Source organism: Aedes albopictus, chromosome 1 (genome assembly GCF_035046485.1).
Source record: "Aedes albopictus strain Foshan chromosome 1, AalbF5, whole genome shotgun sequence".
Lineage (NCBI taxonomy): Eukaryota > Metazoa > Arthropoda > Insecta > Diptera > Culicidae > Aedes > Aedes albopictus.
This window is the reverse complement of record NC_085136.1, coordinates 187,641,013-187,661,344: the sequence shown is the minus strand read 5'-3', so window position 1 is coordinate 187,661,344 and position 20,332 is coordinate 187,641,013. Positions and strand designations below refer to the sequence as shown.

The window sequence follows — 20,332 nt, the reverse complement described above, 5'->3', positions numbered from 1 at the left end:
CAAGGGTGGCTGTCGCACACCAAGAAAGTAGTAGAGTCTATGGGTGAACAGAGATTGAACCAAAAGGACTTGAACAAGGATGGAGAGCTGTCAATCGAAAAGGTCCTGGGCATGTGGTGGAACACGATTGACGACACATTCACGTTGATGATGCCGAAATAAACGATGCCGCAAGGAGAGCAACTGACGAGGGCTGGAATCGAACCCATGACCATCCACTTATGAAGCGAACGTGTAGCCACTACGTCACGGGCCCCAGCAGACCGACTTCTTTGGATAAGTGTAAGTGGAAGGCGCACCGAGAGGTGGGGTGCCCTAATCACTTGTCTAGTGACACGCGCCGTCCATATCGAAGTCGCTCATTCGCTGAACACTTGCTCATGCATCATGGCACTGCCTAACTTTGTCGCCTGACGCGGAAAACCATTCAACTCCAACTCAGCGACAGGGGAAAAAAATTTGGTTGGCGCCAATCGAGAACGAAACGAAACTTTACGATCCCTGGATAGAAACAGGCTTATGCAGGAGTTTGTGACTTCGGACACCAAATAGACTTTACTACCTCCCAGTAGTCCGCATATGGGAAGAAGCTGGGAAAGATTGGATTAGTCGGTAAAAAAGATCTTACAGAACATGCATTCGCCAAGGACTCCAGCTAATAAAGTTTTACGGAACGGAAGATGATAGCACCATTAATTCGCGCCCCTCATCTGCGTCCTTACCGATAACTCCGAACTCCCAGCCTAATCATTTTTGTTGCGCTCCTCTGGAGCGAACACGAAACCGCTAGTGCCCTACGACAACAGCCCCGTTACGCTGGTCAACAGTTGGAAAACCTCGCAAATTTTTGCCAACATGTTCTGGAGACGGTGGCTCCGGGAGTATCTGCCGTCGATCACTTGCCGAAGAAAATAGCATTATCCTGTAAAGCCAATCCAGATTGGAGATGTTGTGATAGTTGTCGATCCAGATTTACCAGGAACTCGCGGCTAAGGGGCCAGGTTCTTAACGTCAGCCAGAAAAATGGACAGGTGCACAGTGCAAAGGTGCGGATCTCATGAAACATCTACGAACGCTCAGCAATGAGACTTGTGGTTCTAGGCACCGACGCAACGAAAAGTACGCAGGAATCTAGATCCTGTGTACCGGGGGACTATTATGCAACCTGCGAATGCACCTCAGCTATCAAGAAAGCCCCCACCAGGACGGCTCAACGCAGTCGCGGTAGTGCAGGAAAGCAAAGCGTAAGTGAATCAAAATGAAATGATGAAATCAAAACAAAAACAAATCGATATTTATACTAGTGGATTGATCAAGTTTGTTTCTGAGCTAAATCTATATAAATAAAAATGGAATGGTGTTTTTATGTCACGAATAGGCTCGGGAACGGTCCAACGGATCTGCACCATTCTTTCAGTGTTTCATTCATGCAGGGCTCCGTTAGTCATGTTCGTACGAAAAAATAGTTGGGAAAATCGACCGGGAAGGCAAGAAAAAAGGGAAAATCTGAAATTCCATTTTGAGGGGCATTTCTTCATGGAACCGGGTGTAAAAAAACAGAGTAGGCATGCAGGACGACGTTTGCCGGGACTGCTAGTTAATAATGAAAATTGCGAACGAATTGCTAGAATTGATAGTCTGAAACTAGTAGTTTGAGATATCCAGCATATAAAATGAATTTATTATTGTACATACGAAGCCTCGAGCTAACCACTGTACATATCACAGCTTCAAAAACGCTTGGCGAAGGAAAAGCAAAATTACAGCTCTTTACTCTTGTATAGAGAAGCGAATAGTAAGGAAGCAAGTAATTCGAGATTTTTTATCTATATATACATAACTAGATATGTAGGGTAAAAGCACTAGACTTCGCCACTGCTCTATTCTTCGCCCCCCTCCACGGAAATTAGGAAATAAATTTTATTGTTGAGTGTTCAATGATTGTGCAGTTGATACAATTTATAGAGCCAGAGGTTTTCGCACAATGCGTGACCGCATGCTTGCCACATGCGGGGAGGACACAAACCCGGTCAATTTGGTCCAGAGGATGTGTAGGGATGAGTTTGGTTGGAACGCCGTTTCAACGGCAATCACCTATATCGTCTGGGAGCTACAGAGGAGGTGGCGCGTGGACTCGGAGAATGGCTAGTTCAGATGCAGTACAAGAGGTGGTCCAGGGGTTCGGAGTCGGCTTCGTAGGTCATACCGGTGCCCTGCGGTCAAGATCGACCCTTACAGCAATTATGTGGCCTCGAAGAGGAAGTCCCGGTAGCGGTGCTGTCGTGGCGTCGGTCTACTGGGTTGGATCCGAGCCCGTGGTTGAAAAGGGGTCCCCGGCAAGGGTCGGGGCAGGTGGAGACCCTGCTGTCAGCAACCTTCTGGTGCAGCTGATAGGGCCTGAAGGGTAGTGATACCCTTGCCTTCAGCAGGTCAGATCGGGTTGCACGTGGGCATCAGTTCTTGATGTCTGCAAATCAGTTGGGCGCGGGCGGGGTTGACCTTGCCCGCCTTCCGAGGGAAACTGGCTAAGCGCCAGCATGTTACCGTGATGGGCTCTCCAGAGCGAGTCATCGATGTTCGTTGCTGCTAGGCTACGCAGCTGACCTTGTGGGTGCGATGTGCACTAGCCCCTCTCTGAAGCAATACCTTCTTGGTGGTTCCGGAGAGACGTAGGGTTTGGCGACCATAGGAATGGTTTAGTGGGTACGAGGAGAGAGTAGTCCTGGCTTTTACTTTTGTTGTAGAAGACGGCCTCAGACCTACACTACCTTAACCTTCTGTTAGGGTGTCTGTTGAGCAGATTATCCCCTTATAGTTTAGAAGGACACACACATAGAGCCAGAGGTGAACCAGCGTCTGGTTGAAAGCCTCTTTAATAAAGAAAAATATATAGAGTAATTCAAACCTTATGTCATTATAATAATTGTATTCCGATAGGGGAAATTTAACGTACGCGCCACAAATCCACCAGAGAAACCATACTTGGCGAGTTGTTTAAATTTTCGGAAGGTCACCTATCGTATTGTTGCCGATTACGAGAACACCACAATAAGCCATTTTCAATACCAGTATACCCTTTCAATACCTTATTTTGGTATGAGACCTGTATTTAGTGTCCTACAATTATGTGGCACTTGTTCTTTCCTGCTCGGGTACAAACTTATTTTTTTTCTTATGGAAGCTTAATTTGAGCAGTTATATCTCCGGATTCAATAATCTGAATGATCAATAATTTTGATCATTTATGACTTATATAATAAGCTATTAAAAACATTTAACTAAACATAAAATTCTTCACACGAAAGAAAATATAACACCAATTTATCCAAAACTTCAATGAGATGCATATGAAAAATAAATAAATTTATTGAAAAAACATGGATTAAATGGTATCGCCATAACTTTTTTTTTCTAATTAACAATTTCAAATTAAGTCAACTGTTTTTCAAAGTTCATTATATTAGTCATGAACGATCAAAATTTCATTGCATTCAGTTCATTGAATCCGGAGATATAACAGCTCAAAGTTGGCCATCGGATAATTATACCTTCTTCTAGAATCTTTATAACTTCGTGTAGAATGACCCGATCTTTTCCAAATTTGATCCACTGATACAGAACTAGTTGACGAACTTACAGTAAAAATTTGAGAATATTTGATGCCTTTTTCGAAAAGTTACAGCGAGTTGAACATTTTTTGAAAAGTGAAAATTTTACCTGTCCCAGTTATTAAGTATCCCCTGTAAATCTCCTCTTCTTTTATGCACTACGTCGCAAATACTACAGAGCCTGCTTCTTACTCTGTTCCTGGTGGGATGGATAGAACAAATGATTATCACGTCGAAAACCTGAGTTCGAGGTCTTCTCCAAACAAACTCAAAATTGTGGATTCTTTCATCGGAAGGGACATAGGGTATTGTACCTTTTGGGCAGGTGTACCTATTTTGGGCACTTGCCGCTATAACTAATTTAATTTCAAACCGATTGGTTCGAAATTTTGTATAGAGTTAGGCACGTACAGCAGTGGTCACCAAACTGCGGCCCACGAGCCGCATGCGGCCCTCGCCCAGATTTTGTGCGGCTCGCGAACTGATTTTGAAATGTATAAGAAAGCGGCCCACGTAAAGATTCCATAATGAAAATCAGAAATGTTACCACATTTTAAAACTAGATGAGAATGAATTTTGCCAATATCATAAAGAGTTTTTCAAAAGAAGTAAGATTTTTGAAAGTTTTACAAACTGTAAGAGGTTATTTTTTGAATATTGTTTCGAAAATATTCAAAACTGTTGTTAAGAACGATGTGTTTCGCTTGAATAATGAGTTTAGGCTAAATTTCACAGATTCTCTGCCATGGATTTTGAACTCGTTATTAGTAATTTATTTAAATTCACGAAAATTAACTTAAAAATTTCCATTTTGTTTCTATCGGTGAAAAAACTTCCTTTTATATACCTACTTTATATTCACCACTTCTGCCAGGAAACTATTTCAATTTTTTTACAGAATTGTTGCCTATAATTTCTTTAAAAAAAAGTGTTGCCCAAACTTTCGGAATTTCGAAAAACTTCAGGGATTCGGCAAGATACCCTTTATTCTTTCCTAGCAATACTTTTGGTAATTCCTCTTAAAATATCGATTTTAAATCGGCTACAAATACTCGTCCACATTGCTCAGAAAATCATGTCTGCAGGTTTTTCTTCATTGGTTTCTAAAGAATTCTGAAATTTCTCAAAATCCACGAGAAGTCCCAAAAAAAAACCTCACAGTTCCAAGATTTTTCTTAGGAAATCCTTAAGCTGCAGTAAGAAACTCCATTCGGAAATTTATCAAAACTGGATCCAAAGGTTTTACAAGAAATTTGTCCGTGTTCGTGTCTAGGACTTCCACAATTCTGCACTTATAATCTGCGCTTTAAGTGCGCTGTAAGTTTATCCACAATATTCTTAAAAAGGTCCATGTTGTTCTAGCCCCTTTGTGACTTGAAGTAGCTTGTCTGAAATATTTTTTCAATATTATGAATACCAAAAACTGTAAAAACTGTTTCGTGTTTTTAATACCATACGATTTTCAAATTTTTTCCAAGTAAAAAAAATCTCCTGATAACTCCAGGTTGTTTAGTTTTTTGCTCTTGTTCAATGTTAAAAAAAAAACAAAATTATTTTTATTTGTGAGTTTTAGCTAATGATTATTCTTTACACTTTTCGAAAAATCAAACAAATGAATTTTATGTTAAATCTTGAAATTCAATGATTAACTCTTAAGTAAATGACTTGCGGCCCGCAGTCTCTTTTCAAAATTAAATGTTGGCCCCCAAAGACAGTTAGGCCGATACTGACGTACAGTATCTAACTCTGTACAAAAATTCAAATCAATCGGTTTGAAATTTACTTAGTTATAGCGGCAAGTGCCCAAAATAGGTACACCTGCCCAAGGATGGGATCATTCATTTGCGAAGTATTACATTCACTTGCTACTATCTCAGTTAAGAAGAATGCTATCAAAAAACAATGTATGGATGAATTTATATTTGTAGTTTTATCTGAAAGTTTTCTGAATAATATTAGGGTCGCACACGTATGTAAAAGTCGTGAGCGAGCTGTAAAGGCAACTCTCCACGCCGTGAATGTAAATTACATTCACGGTGTGGAGAGTTGCGTTTGCTACCTTCTGTTGACTTTATTATTGATGCTACGCTAGTACATTGTTCTGCAAAGTTTCAGGTAGAACAAAAATGAAAAATTGCCTCATACATTGATTTTTGCTAAGATGCTTCTGAAGTGAGTTAACAGCAAATGAATGATCCCATCCCTGCACCTACCCAAATGGTACAATATCCTACTCTCCCGATCAATAGTTTGGAGTGAACCCTTGAAACATGCCATTATTTTCGACCGATTATCCTCCCATTTGCGTCCGATTTCAAAATCCTACACACTTAAAACAGATTCTCGAGCTCGGCAGAATAAAATGCTGATTTCCATCGGCAACTCATGAATTTGCCGATATTTCAGCAAACAAAATGTTTTTGCTGAGATTTACCACAATCATTTGCCGAAATATCAGCAAAGTTCTAAAAGTCCTGAAATTTGACAGCATTATTTGCTGGGCACATCAGCAAACATAAGATAAGCCGAAGTCAGCAAAAAAGATTGCCGAGATGTCAGCATTTGTATCATGTTTTGTCGAAATTTAGCAATACAGCTGTCACTTTAGTATCCGCCATTTCTTGATAATGAAAAAACAGTTCTTCGCTGTTCTTCGTACATTCGCGTGCTACTGCTTGTAAAAGTTATACTTTAACTGCAAAATAACGTGAATGCGTAAGACTTTGTGGCTATTTTTGTAAGTAAACTGTGTTACTAAATTTCTTCATTCATTTTAGGATATCCAGTGGGGATTTGTGTAAAGCGGTACGTCTAAATTCCTTCACCAGAGCCAAGGCAGAGCCTGAGTCCACTTGCCAGTATGTTTGAAAAAAAAAAGGATTTAAACCTAGATTCAACCTAACCAGCGTCAAATTTGGCATCATATTCCATTACGTGTACTTATTCTGACATATTGAAGCTAATAAATCATATGAAAATCATTATACAGTGCGTTTTATGTGGGTCCGATGTTTCAGCAAATATTTTTTACTTTTTTCTTTCTTGCGACAACTGTAAACAAAAGAAAATGCCGAGACTCGGCAAGCTCATTTGTGCTGGGAGTGGTTTTACTGAGCATTCAGCAATTTGATTTACTGATATGCTCGGTAAAAGTATAGACACCTGTAATTTTTGTGATTGCCGAGAACTCAGTAAAGTGATTTTTTGTTGAGCTGGTTGCCGAGCACTCGGCGGTGCCAATCTCGGCAATCAATTTGCCGAGATTCGGCGAAAAAATCTTAGTGTGTAGGTCTTATTCAGGTGATAATAAGTCAAAGAAACATTGAACATGATTTAGACAAAACTTTAACAGAAATATTTATATGTTAACTTAAGGTAAATTTGCAACATTTTCCCCAAACCCCAAGCTTTTGGTCGATGGGATGAAGAATTAATTTACTTAATAACTATCTTTCTAGTTTTCTAGCTAAGTTTGATAAAAAGCAGTTGAAAACTGATAGAAATTACGTTCATCTTAAAATTTGGTCGACCCAATTTCCAACGACAATGCCGTAAGTTTAAATTTATTATTTAGAAAATGTTGCAACTTCACCTTAAGTTCACATATTAATTCACCTTAATTCATGTTCGAAGTTTTTTTTAAACTAATTATCTTTCGAATGAACCCTAGGGTATTGAAATCGGCCCAAATTGGCAGAGAAAGTATGCGAAAAAATGCGTATTTTTGAGGGGGTTGACCCCAAACTTTTGATCGGGAGTGGATGTCCCGTGATTTCCGAGATGAACTAGTCTCGATTCGAAAATCCCGTTAATAAAAATTGCAAAAAGATCGTCATAGTCATAAGAGCATATCTCGTGTTGCAGGTATCCACTATTCCCATTATCAAAGCAAGTTAAGACAATTTGAAGTTTTAATTTGATTTTTTGCCTTTTTGCTTTATCTCATGAATTGGATCACAGTAAAAATATAACTATACACTGCATGCAGAAGCGAGTTTTTCTATTATAAAAAGTATATTTGAGCGACGTCAAAGCACATTTTAGAAGGCTGCACTTATTGAAAAAAATGGCTCATAATCGATAATGATAATGTTGAATACCGAAGAATCATACTTCGTACTCGAGCATTTCATTCAGTTTCAATCTATTACAGTTGGCATTATACCAAAGATCCCACAGAGTTCAAAATATATTTGTTTAGATAATGTTTTTCATTTCGGGGCCTACACATTCGCCACCCTGCCAAATTTTCATTTCACGAAGAATGTAACGGCACGCAACATGTGGTGTTTTTCGTGCGGTGGATTTGTGAATGTGGGAGGCACTAGCCGGTCCAACCATACCAGTAGAGGTGTACGATATTTAATAGTCTGCCGTTAAAAATAGCAAAGAGTGTAGCATGCGCTGTTCGGTGATTCAGTGGATGCCGGGTTCACAGGTTTACGTAGGTACGAGCCGAAGTAAAAATTTTGTATTATATGGAATTTGCAAAGCATAGGCAGAATTGTGTTGAGTTCAAGGATAGCCATCATTGCAGAGGTCTTGTAATGCGTATTTTCGACACAATGGTTGGGTAACAATTAGTGAACACCTCAGCAGGTTTTTGTTTATTTCGTTCGGATTTAAATTTTTCCGGGTATCTTATGAGTGCCCTTGAAATTACAAATAGTAATACTTCAATCGTGATTTTTTTTTTCTATAGCATAGGAATGACTGTTTGGACGCTTCTCTTGATGTCCCTGTGATAGGGGTTGGTGCAATTTTCAAGAAATTCGGATGGCTTTTGCATGAAAAAAACTGCAATTATAAGATTACGACTTCTTTTCTTTTAAATGCAAGATACGGAATTTCATTTATATCATTATAGCCCTCTTGATTTGAAGCTGTAAATCTTAGAATTTGTTGCACATAATAGGTGAGAAAAGGCATCTTCTGTATGATTGGAATGTATAATTGACTATTTTATTCAGATAATGATGACTAAAGATAGCAAAAATAACAAATGAAGGTACCAACTCTTTGATACATTTTACGTAATTCAATCCTTTTCATAATTAAGTATAACCAGCAGTGTCATATAAAAAGTTTCAAGTGAGATATTCTCGCGTTATTTAATTTGTTAGAAGATACAACAATATTGAACCCTGTGTCTGGCGCTGTTTTTTTTCAAGAAAACATATTATTTTCTTCACAATTTCTCAAACACAAATTTGTGCTAGCAAAAGCCTTGTTCAAATTCCACAGTATTACAGGTGGTACGAAACCAAAACAAATAAATTCTTTTGCTGGACAGATAACAAATTGTGACTACCGTTATTTAATTTTCTAAATAATCAAAAAATCATTCATTTTTGCTCCAAAACTTTTAACAACTTATCACTCACTGCTCAACATAAGCTGCCACGTTACAAGGTCATCAATCTGTATTTTAGGAGTATTTATGAATGACCTCGTAAAACCACTGTTGTAAAATACGTGATCGGAACCAAAAAAATCTGTCATCGGTTAAAGTATGGCACATTGCGTGACGTCAGGTACAAAGATTTTTGACACATGATTCATTAACGGGCACACAGCTACTCGCACACACAAAAAATTGCGTCGAAGAAATCTAAAATTAGACGTTCGAATAAGCAAAGTTGCACCTTATGTTCTTCGCTTTGGGTGTGAGTTAGTACTGCAGAAGGCACTCACATCACCACGGAAAGCGTAGGATCTTAAATTCCAATGCAAGATTTTCACATCACTCTCGCCCTCTGCCGGATCGCCCAAATTTGCAACCAGATAGAATCTCATACATAAAATATGCCCGAAGCGACAGTTGGAGAAAGACGTATCATGAAACCCTTTTGAATTGTTTTATTTCGTCCGGATGGCCCACTAGTCAACCCAACAGATCTCGAACATGAGTATGAGATAGGCACTTGCTAGTCAGGCAAATTTCCACCCGAAGGACGGTAAAAATAAATCTGAGAAGCAAAACACAAACGAGCTATCAAACTAAATTTAACCTCAATACTCCAACCAACAGTCGGGTTGAGCTTGGAAGCTGTATCGGACATTTGTTGCGCCGCTATTCAACAGTTTGTCTGAGTTTGATCAATTCAACAGGTTTGCGTTTATTTTTTCCCCTTTCAATAGCCCTAAATTGAATTTGATTTAAATGCTTGGGACAACGCTTGATATTGGGCATAGTTCCAAATCAAAGTGCTAGAGCTTTGAAAAGGATAATTAACATGTTGCAATGGGGATAATCTGTCTTCCTTTGCGCTTCTTCTTGAGCATTATCTCCCATTTGAAGCGATGACTGCTTTTCAGCTTAGTGTCCTTGTTGACACAGTTTTGAACTTAAAATATTTATGATGTTAAAGTTGTGAACTTGAATGATATATGTTTTAAAAAATATTTCCAAACTTAGTTTGAACTCAGAGCTCTTTTTTCGTTAATGCCGTTTTGACCACATTCAGTGTTGGTGGTTGCACAACTTGTACGTCAATTACTAATCCTGTTGCTTGACTCATACATGTTGTCATCATTCAACTTTTTAATGTGTTCGACTCAGTAATCATTATTTTATCTATCAGCAAATTTCTGGAATAAGATTCCCTTTCCATCCGTTTGCGGAAGAAAAAATTCCGCTGACGGTGGTAATCTCACTTGGTCAACCTTAAAGGGAACCCCTCTCAAAGATCGCATCTGTCGGAATTGTGGTAGCATCGAACACAGTTTTCTTTAAATATATGTAGGTGGGTTTTAAAATAGTCCTCAAATATGGACAATTTGTAGATCGCTTCCTTCCAAAGCAATTGTTTCGGATGAAACTTCTGATAATTAACAATTAGCATATACGTATATAATTAACAATTAACATATACGTATATACAGGGTTACCGGCTGCTCAACGAAGCTACTCTGCGTTGCAAAATAATTTCAAAGGAATTACTCCTCATTCCTAATAAGAACCCTTATAAAATATTTTCTTGATTGATGTTTACATTATTCAGGCGATATGTACTAGTTAGATTGGTAAAAAATAAACAAAAGTCTATTATGAACATGTAAATTCAGACAGGTCTCATTATATGAGAAGCATTTAAGCTTAAGGTTCTTGAAGTTATACGACTTTTTTACGCGATTTTGCGGAGGGCATATCGCGTAAAAATATTCCTTTGGATTTTTGTACATGTACTCTCTCCAAAATTGGACAAAACATTTCCAACTTTTTTTCAGCTCAATGTACTATTTTTTTACGTGAATAAAATAAATAAAAATAAACTGCGTCGATATTTTCCAAATTTGTAAGAGCTCGTCACCTTGTAGTTTTTGTAATTTGTAATTTTATTGTTAACGAAACGTGAACCGGTTAACATTGCTATTTTTAAGGTACAGGAGGTTTTACAACACATTGAAAAAAATATGTAACCTTATCGCATTTCTCGGTGAGATCAAGTTTTGTAAGCTTCCATACATTTTTTGTGAACTTAAAGCCCCTTGAAAAACAACTTAGCGGATGCGGACTTCATATTTTGGAACAACCTTTTTTTAACAAAAACAATCATTTTGTGATACTGAAGTTTTTACCATTTCCATTGCTATTATTTAAAAAAAAAATGCTCTTTTTCATTTCAATAATACAATGAGGTTCAATATAAATCCGATATAAAAAAAGAATCAAAAGGGTTAAGTGGGACAAAAGCTTGAGCGGGTTAAGAGTATCTTTTAAGGTTTTTGAGTTTAAAATTAAATCGCTTCTTTTGAGTTTTTCAAAGTTTTCAGGAACCTTTATAAAAGCGTTTTACTCCAAAAAGTATGAAAATAGATTGAGGTTTCGGAAAGTTGAGCCAAAAATATTGGTAAAGGTTGAGTTGAGTTGTGATCATCATCAACATCGACAGCCATGTTAGATATGTAGCTCGTAATTTCAAACTGATAAGTATCAGCCATTCAAGCGAATATTCAGATGAAAAAGCATGCTTCTTACGGGTACTAATACCCTATATATTCACGTGCCATGAGTGTGATGGTACTTTTTCAACCCCATGACTGCAGAATTTTTTTTATCATTATGATTCCAATGGCAGCTCAGTGATGCATCATGTCATTTTACAACATTTATATAAATTGCGTGTAGAGATGAACCAGCCCAAGGCTGAAAGTCTCTAAAATAAAGCGAATTGAATTGAATAAATTGCGATGGCCTTCCCAACACATGGGACACAATTGAAATAAATGTTGGTGTTGTATCGGATCACACTATAGCATCAAACTCTTGCCCTAGCGATTAAGGTATCAGAAGGCCAACTCCTGAGGCACTTTATCCTTCATTTGGAACATTTGTGCCATCGCCATGTATCAGTAGGTCGGCTCTAGAGGCACGTTCTCCTCCATTCGGGAAATTTGTGCCATTCACGCCATCGCCATGTGCCATACATGTAAGCCTATTTCATCATTTACCTGAGGGAGAATTAGACAAGGAATGGGAATTAGGAAAGGGAAAGGTGATGAAATAGGAAGGGGTACCCTAGAAGAGGGAATGAAGGCATAAGCGCAACGAGAGCTCATAGCCCATACCACAACGGGTTTAATCAATGCCCTGAAAAGGACACTGTAAAACGCATAAGCGTAAAGAGCGCCTTTAGCTCATTGGAGGTAGCTTGTGACGTCATGCGACTTCCAATATGGCATTGAAAGGCACGTCATCGAAAGCTTCCTCAATATTCAAGAAATCACCCAAGCAAAAACTACAATTGAGCGAGTATTTTCTTGAAAACGTATACAACTTTGTGTAAAAGAGTCACTGTGGACATCCCAAGTTGGGAGGCATGTGAGTTCACATGAATAGACATGTCAGCCAGACGAACATCACAGGTGTGATAAACGACAATGCGTTTCAAGCATTTCAGAAAGAACGAGGTAACCAGACAAATGTGAAACTCATTCCATTTTCATACAACGAACGCACTCTTTCGGGATAAAACTATGGAGTAATTTCACGTCATGAAAATACCCTATAGAAAACTACAAGAGTTCAAAACATGTTTGAAATACTGAAATCCATCTGGAGAAAAATAGGTGTTGCGTGAGAATGCGACTTGGGGACCCCTGAACAGTGTCGGAGTTGCATGTGTACATTTATTGTTTTTCTTTGTGTTTCTCTATTTCGCTTTGTCAACCACGTCACAAAGCAGAATTTGTGAAATCAAGAGGCAGAGCGGGCGCATCGGGATTAAACAATTCATATGTGGAGAAACACCGAATTGTAAGTGTTGTGATGTCTTATATGTATTTATAATGCATAATAAAATGTTTTACAGCCTCCATCCAAGATTTGTGCAAGTATCCATGCTATGCTATGCTATAGCTAGTCGTTTAAGTGGCAATTCCTTAAAATGACAAAGAATCGCTTCTCATTTGAAGAGACCTCTGGATGACTGAAATCGTTTTAAATATGACTAGAAGCAAAAATGACTAAAAAGATTTGACTAGAAGTAAAAATGACTAGAGAAAAGAAGCCCACTCCTGCGACCCCCTCAAAACCCTGGGACACTCCTGGAATGCCTCTTAAATCACTTGGAACGCCTTAAAATACTTCTGGGACCCCCTTAAGTCTTTAAATCCCACTGGAACAACCTCGAAACGTCCTTGAAACCTCTTGAAATCCCCTGGAGCGTTCCTGAAGCCCTCTGGAGCACTCTGGAGTACATCACTGGAACGCCTTCAAACCCCATTGAACTGCACGATTAGATAAAGTGAAAAAAATGTGGTAGCCATTCTAACAGTTTAGGTTATGCCATTGTTCAATAATTGGATCATGGTTGCATAAGGATAGTGTGATGATTTTTTTTTCATTAAATAACAATGAAAATGTTATTTTAAACAATGGTCGCAGTGGTGCTAATTCAAAAGGACATGCCGACCTATCAATAAATATCGTAAAGTCTTCGCGTTCTAGAAGTCCTTCATCTATGCTACATAGGGTATGTGTGCCATCAGTAATCTCACGCTCCCATGTTCATCCTATTCGAAAACAAGCAATTACGGCACCGATTGATTCCGTTCTTTTTGTGTTTTTGTTATCGTGGGTGCTCACTTCACTTCTAACAAAAAATACAAAAATAAGAAACAAAACAAACAGCGCTTCAATCCTTTGATTTTCGTAGGATGAAAATGGGATCCACTTGCTTAATAAGGGAACCAATACCCTACTTAGCAGAAGAATGGTCAATGACCGAGAAGTCTCAGAACGACAGATAGCCGAAAAGGCGTTTCTTATTTCTATTAAACATAGGCAGCTCTTTGTAGGAATTCGGCCATTTGTCCACTGCATCCTATTAAGGTACACCGGGGCAAGTTGAAACAGGTGGGCAAGATGAAACAGCGGGTTAACATGATGTTTTTTAATGATGATAAACAGTTTGATTGCCATAACACAATGTTTTTGATTCAAACAATCTTTTAGCGAAAGAAAAATTTCCAAATTGTATTGAAATCTATTTCAAAACTTCGTGTTTCATCTTACCCCACCCATTTCAACTTGCCCCGGTGTACCTTACTAAATTGAACTCAATCACGCATAACTATTCAAGCGAGTAAGAGTTTAACCTAAACGCCCAAACGGTCTTCCACAATCATTGCATATTAAAGCATAGCTTAAAGTACAGCTTCGAGTCTAACTTAAGGCAAATTCATCCGGCTGTTAAAGCAACTGGTCTAAATGAAAACAAATCTTAAAGTCAGCATCCCTCGTGTTGTAAACATGGAAACGAAAATCAAATTCGGTATCCGAAGATATCTCGGCTCGCCGGTTCACCATGGAAACCTTCCGAGCCGGCCGAAATGGATTTAGTTCTTTCCCTCTACCGGAACTACTGACAACATCCTTCTTCTGCACTACTCATTTTACGAAAACAAACTGGTATCCTAGCAATGTCCTCCAGCCTCCCATCATCGAACGGAAAAATGCCGGTAGTAAACAACCCGAATCAACCATGTGCTCGTTCGGTTTTATGAATGAAAGCACGTGGCATTGTTTACCAACAAAATGAGCCGAAGCCAGTGCGCATACTCGGCTTTGTTGCAACTTTCGCGGAAAAATTCCGAAATCTGAAAGATAAACGACGCCAGTTTCCATCAGGGTTTTCCATGGCCTTTTCTCACTTCTAGTCTGTCAAGGAATCAGTAACCATCTCCGGGAGCTTGTAACAAAATGTCGTTTCACATTCTGTGTCGTTTTAGTGCAAATTGAATCATTCTAAATGTAAGCTTTCGCAGGTAATTTTAGCATCAAAAGCTAGCATTTGTCATTTGCAATCGAATGATACCAATTTCGGTCGGTTTCGTGCGAGTTTTAGGGGGGAAAAGTGCATTTGAAATTTGGGGTGGAGCACCGATCATGGACGACAAAGTGGCGTGAAGATTCAATGAAAATTAAGATAAAATTCAAGAAAATGGCATCTGGTTATGTAATTCTGTAATGAATTGCTAGGAAAAATGTTCGGGAGACCATTTCTTGATAAATGTGCGTGTTATTCGAAGGTTTCGAGCACGAAATATGGTGAAAATGGCAAATTAGTGCGATGTGAGAAAAAAGCATGATGGCGACATATTGGAATTTTCTTCCGTTTGCCATTCGCTATGTAACCAAGCTTTCAGTGGGTGGGATGTGTAATAATGGAAACGAAAAATCATTGCTGTGGAGCTATCAGCGATGCTTTCCGGGTCGATATGGAGTGGTTTGTGTGGAAATTATCCCTTGCGGATTTCTGTTGATATCGACGGGTGCGGAATAAAGTGACGGGAAATAAAGTATGGATGCTGCTTACGATAGTGTGTCTTTGGAGTAATGATAATCCAGTTCTATGCAGCGTACGTGCAGCGCAGCGAATGATTTGGAATAAGTGAAAAGTGTATCCGTAAAAAAAGTCATCACAGTGAAAAAAATGCTTTGAATATATGGAAGAAGAAAAAAAATGCTAGCAAATATGCAAAGAGAAGAAAAGATGCTATGTAACCAGTGTTTAGATTTATGTAGAACGAAGATAAATCAACGATCAACAAATTACAAAAAAATATTCATTCATTTTATCTGTACGTGCGAAGTGAATATTCGCATTATGTATATAAAACGATTACTTTTTTTACTAGCAATTTGAAAACATTATTTTATGAATAAATGGTTCGTTTTCGCTATCAGGTTAAAGATTTAATTTGAACGTTTCGTGATTTTGAGATAAGAACAGTGAACATGACTCGTATGGTATCCATGACTGTCTCAGTCTCTCCCTGCAACCATGCACTATGTGTGTGTCTTGATCGAGTTTATTGTCAAGCATATATCCGGCTTCTCCCTCTCCAGAGAATCCAAAATTTCATAAAAATTTCTCTTGACTATTTTCCAACTACAATACACCAAGTTTTCATTGTGCATAATTTACCAGCATTTTAGAAAGGAACAGATAGTACTAGCACTTTGCACAGAAAAAGGTAGTACTGAAAAATGGCTTGTCATTTTGCCATCATATTTCTGTGACATTTTCCTATCCTGTCCAAAACTTCCTCTACTGCCCTACGACCAATGCCAATAATACTAATCTTTTATTCACTTTTTAGCATGCATACTCATATCATCTCATGCAATTGCGAACTCTCCCAGAAAGTTTTCTAATAAATCTAATAAATAAATAAATAATAAATAAATGGGTTTTCTTACAAGATTTTCTGGGGATTTTTTTCGACATAACATAATTGATTTCTCCTGGGGTTCTTTGTGTAGTTTCTCCCGGAACTCTTTCTGGCAATTTTTTAGATATTCCTCCCGAGTCTCATTTAGAGATTCTTGATGGATTTTGTCAAGGGTTTCTCCCTGTATTCCTTCAAAGATTCCAGGATTTCTCTATTGTTTTTTTTCCAAGATTATTTTATTGGATACTCTCGCCATTTTTTCTGGGATACCTTCTGCGATTTTTCCCGTGATTTCTTTCGGGATTCTTTCCAGAATTCCTTTATTTATCATTCAGAGTTTTCTTCAGAGATTTCTCCTGTAATTCTTCCAGGATTATGTCAAGGATTCCTTTAGGAATTCCCCCGGGGTTCTAACAGGAAATTCTTTCGGGATTCCTTTAAAAACAGTTCTCGACATTTATCATCAGGGAGAAGGGAAGGAAAAAAGGATGCGACAGGGAAAAGGACAGGTAAAGGAATAGGGTCTTCACACACGCAAAACCGTACCACAATGGGTTCACACAGCGTCCTTAGGGCACTGTGATAACGCATAAATCGTAAAGTGAGCCTATAGTTCTTTACCACAGCGGGTAAAGAACAACAAAATGTCCTGAAGATTCAGGTTTCTAAAGTCAGTTTCACTTAATAAGTGTTTATCGAGTACTCGGAAACGCAGTTGCGCAAAAAAAACTGGACAGTTACATATCAAATGATACAAAGTTCCATAATCAGATTCACAGCTATCACATACAAATGAATCAGCTTGCTGAACATTCGCCATGTGATAGTGGCAGTCAAAACTTTGACCAGCATGCTGCAACTCTGTTTATACAGATTTGTTAGATACTTCGCCACCCCTAGAGATGGCTTAGTATAATACAATTTTGTTTGACAGCATGACTCCAAACTATTCCAGTATTGTTTGTGCTGAGTGGCAGCCCAGGTGCCAATCTGAAGCTTTACCCAACACTTCGATACCAGACCGGAATAGCTGGCTCAGGGCCAATGAAGTCATGTGATGCTCCAGTGCGAGCTAACTCATCAGCCAATTCATTTCCAGCGATGGAAGAATGGCCAGGTACCCATACAAGGTGAACAGCGTTTGCTGAATTCAGCTCCTCGATTTGAGTTCGACAAGCGATAACTATCTTCGACCTTTTAGACAAATATATTCTTCTACAAAGTTTTTGCTAATAATAAGGCCCTCTTTCCAATGTACATGAAAATTAGGGTGGTCCATATTTTCACAGAAATTGGAAACCAACCTTTTTATTTGCAAGAATAACGGAAAAGTTGGAGACCTATCTATTTTAAGCAAGTTTACTGAAGACAGTTTTTTTTTGTAGCTTTAAAATTCACCGATCTAGAGATATATTTTTGAATAAGCTTAGGGTGATTCAAGAAAAACTGGTTTTCTGGCTTAAACTTTTTCAGTTTCAATTTCTCATCAAAGCCGCCCAAAAATCACTTGTAGAGCATTTGAAAACGCGTCGTTTCGTGCGCTGAGACGATCGTTATCTCTTTTGGTTCAAAAGTTATGAGTGTTTTTCTTTAAAAATCATAGTTTATTCAAAAAGGGATATTACGAGTTGGGGCAAAGATAAAAATATAACGTTTTCCAGCATTCAAAAGAATAAATATTGTTATAAGACATATCAAAAAAATAGAGAGAGGTTATATTTGGAATTCAAGTAAAAAAACTTGAAAAGTGCCTATTTTATCTAGAAAATCATCAATATCTTTTGAACGGAAAGACGTAGCAACATTCTCAGCACACGAAAATCTGCGTTTTTGGAAGCTCTAAAAGTGGTTCTTTGACGACTTTGATGAGAAAATTGAAACAAAAAAGTTAGAGCGATAAAACGATTTGTTCTAGCGTCACCCTATGAAAACGATGGGAAAATGCTAAAAATTTGGGCAAAACAGTTTTTTAGCTTTATCTTTTTCATTTCAATTTTCTCATCAAAGTCGTCAAAAACCACTGCGTCATTCCGTTCAAAAGATATTGATGATTTTCTAGAAAAAAAAAAATAGCCACTTTTCAAGTTTTTTTACTTGAATTCCAAATATAACCTCTCTCTATTTTTTTGATATGTCTTATAACAATATTTATTCTTTTGAATGCTGGAAAAAGATATTGAGCGACGTTGCTTACAAATAGAACAAACATCGATTTCAAATCATCAACCTTGTATGGAAAGTCGAAAAAAACTCCGCTCTACTGTAATTTTTTTCCTTCGCATTTTCAAACTCAGGGCATGATTCTACACCAAAAATTATCATCAGCTTACCGAGTTCAAAAATGCTGTAAACTAGTGTTATTCGCCTCATTTCACTAGGCTCCAATAAGTTATAGTCCTCGCAGCCAATAGAACTCGATCAATGTGTGGCGGTTACTTGCTTTTGGAAATTACATTCGATCTTCTGCTGTTTTTCGATGCCGACGGAGAAAACGTGTACAGGAATGGTTTTCTATATTGCAAATTAACGCTTCGACGAAGCCATCTGATTTCCTGCATACATGAGTTTAGTGATACGAATGTTATAAAAAAAAAAAACTTGAGGCTGGCTCCTGCTGATTCGTCAGTGTGTGAGGTTACAAGATTCGGCCCAAGATTCGGCCAACTCCCACTTTGTCACTTCAAATACAGTCGGAAGTCATTATGTACGTTTCCACTCAATTTATGCCCACCGCAACCCACATTGTAATTTCATTCATATTCCTTGGTACAAAAAAATCACTCAAAAGGGGTTTATCCTTGCAAATATTACGTTAAAAAATCAATAAATTTTAAGTTGTGCCTATAACGAGAACTTCAGAATATTTGTAATTCATTAAGTTATAAACTACATATAAAACATTACTTACAAAAAAAAAATCATTTTCAAAAAAAAATCAAGATCAAAAAAGTGATTTTTTTTTCTTGTTTTGTCCACGTGGACATTGTGGGAGGGGGGTAGGGGTCATCGTAAAATCCATGCTTGTCCACCGGGAGGGGGTAGGGGGTCAAAACCCACGATTTTTCTGTCCACGTGGTATATAGACGGCCCCTTGCATGTCCAACGTTTTCACGAGGTTCATGATTAGTCCATTCTGCATTCACAAATGAAAAATGCTGTTTCTTGCTTTTTTCCAGACAATACCAGCACCAGCGAATTTTCGAAGGAATATATGGAGAAATTCCTGAAGAAATCGCTGAAGGAACACTTATAGAAATACCTAAAAGAATTTCTGTTGACATGCCTTTGGGAATCACTGAAGAAATTCCTGGAGAAATCCTCGAAAATACACTGGAACAATCACTGGGAGAATCTCTATAGATATACCAGAATAATTTCCCGGAGGAATGTCTGGTGTAACCCATAGAGGATCTCTTGAAAATTTCTCTGGAGCAATATGGTAGCTATGGAAAAAAAATTCTGGAGGAATCCTTACAGAAGTATCTATAAAAATATGAAGGAATCGTGGGAATTTGATGGATTTCTTGGAACAAACCCTGAAACAATCATTATTAGAACCCTGCAAGATGCCCATGGAAGAATTCACGAAGGAGAAAATCCTGGAGAAGTGCCTTGTGGAATTTCTGAATGAATCCCTGAAGAAGTTATTGAATAAATGCCTAAAGGAATTTTTTAAGGTGCCCTTGAAAATATTTGTAAAGAAATCCTAGGTATATTGCTCTTAACACGACTTTTTTTTTTTGAATTGAGTACTAGTGAAAATTCGTGTTGCAGTAGCACATAACTGTACTCTATAGCAGCATATGGTTCTACAAAGTCCTTCCTTTTTCCTACCGGAACCGGTTCCGGCATATCTGGAAAATTTGGTATTCTGTTCTTGTATTGCCATCACAAAATTTAGCCATTCAATCAAGCTTGTTATTTGGTAAAAAATCTAAGATATGATTGAAGTGGTTGTCTTGGAGAAATATTTGGCGAAATTTCCTGTGGTTCTCGAGTAAAAAAAGGTTTGATAATTGTGGATAACCTGAATTATAAAAAAT

At 38.0% G+C, this 20,332-nt stretch overlaps 1 protein-coding gene across 3 annotated transcripts in view; it reads left to right on the top strand.

Annotated features, from left to right (window-relative positions):
• The first annotated feature begins 14,313 nt into the window (after nt 1-14,313).
• Nucleotides 14,314-20,332, top strand: part of LOC109419360 (protein unc-80 homolog) — a 68,318-nt gene continuing 62,299 nt past the window's right edge. For 2 of the 3 annotated variants that reach the window (XM_029852145.2, XM_029852144.2), the window contains exon 1: nt 14,315-14,879. The gene's annotated coding sequence lies outside the window, so the exon portion shown is untranslated. Of the gene's footprint in view, nt 14,880-20,332 lie in introns of all 3 variants that reach the window. The other variant, XM_062846007.1, reaches the window with a different exon arrangement.